Genomic DNA, 1,330 nt, shown 5'->3' with positions numbered 1-1,330 from the left:
TTGGCTGTAAGTGTTTTTCCGGCGCTTGTAACTGCATAAGGTCATATGAGTGCGCTAGGTGCTGTGAGTGGTGTCAGTGACATCAACGCTCTGAGCTTCTGTTGTGTTCTCTCCCCTGTCTACCTCTATGTGAGCTGTGGGGCCCTGTGCCTTGGGCAGATTGTAGTTGTTGGGATGCTCCGGGAGACTGGGGAATGTTTTTTTTTTAATTTTGTTCTACTGTTGTTGTTGGCAGTGGTGGTTGTGTTGTTGTTTTACTGTTTTTAGTTGATAGAAATAGTTGTGCTGTTGTTGTTGTTGTTGTTTCTGTTGCAGCTATTTGACATGACTGTTGTGCTGGGTTGCCCAGTGCTTTGACTTTAATATTGAAAGCAGCAGAGACATAAGGGGCTGTTCAAATATAATCTCTCACCCTTTTTTACTGACCTTTTGCTCCCCCGCCCCCCTTTCTTACACTCACTTTCCTCACATTTGTTGCCTCTTCCCCCTCCCCCTCTTTACATAATATTACATTGTTTGCTTATAATATGCCATGCTTATCGCTCTAAGAAAATAGATACTCTCTTTTTGTGTGTTATGTTTTTAAAGATATGCTGTCATAGATTTTTTTCCTAGTTATTTTTTACCTCGCAAAAGTGTAATATTACATTGGTTCAAGGACCCCCCCCCCCCCCCATGCACTTTTCTTACAGGAGCCAAATAACTGCCACCCCCACCTTCATACACTTTTCTTACAGGAGCCAAGTTCTAGGCTAAAGATTATATTTGAACGTCCCCTTATTACTTGGTTTTACTTCTTTCTTTAAATAGTTTTCTTTTAACAAGATCCCAAATTTGGTTTTTGCTGGTGTCACTGGTTAGTGGAGCATATGTCACTGGTCAAGTTTTGCAATGCCGCTTGCCACTGGGTAGTGAGACCCTTGCTATTTGGTCTGTTTGTCCTCTGTCACAGGTCAGACTGACGAATGTTTCTCTAAGTCTAAGCTGCAGAGGCTATATAATTGTTTCGTTCCGATTTGGATTTTTTTTTTCCCCTCGCTCTTTGTAAGGAGCGTTGTGTCCTTTGGTTGTGTTGGTGACAGTTGGTTGTGATAGGATGAAATTGTGCTTTTGTGTTTGTGTGTGTATGTGTGAGTGTAAATGAATGAGTGTGTTTTTGTGAACATTAGTGTTGTCTGAGGGCGAGTGTGTGTCTTTGAGAGTGTATGAGAATGTGATTGCATGTCTTATTCAATTGAGGATAATATTTGTCTTGATGTGAGAGTGAAAGTATGTTTTGGTCAACATGAGAGTCTATATATAAGTGTGAGGATGTTTGTTAATGCTCATC

This window comes from Aplysia californica, unplaced genomic scaffold (genome assembly GCF_000002075.1).
Source record: "Aplysia californica isolate F4 #8 unplaced genomic scaffold, AplCal3.0 scaffold00055, whole genome shotgun sequence".
NCBI lineage: Eukaryota > Metazoa > Mollusca > Gastropoda > Aplysiida > Aplysiidae > Aplysia > Aplysia californica.
The sequence above is the reverse complement of the archived record's forward strand: the minus strand, read 5'-3'. Positions refer to the sequence as shown.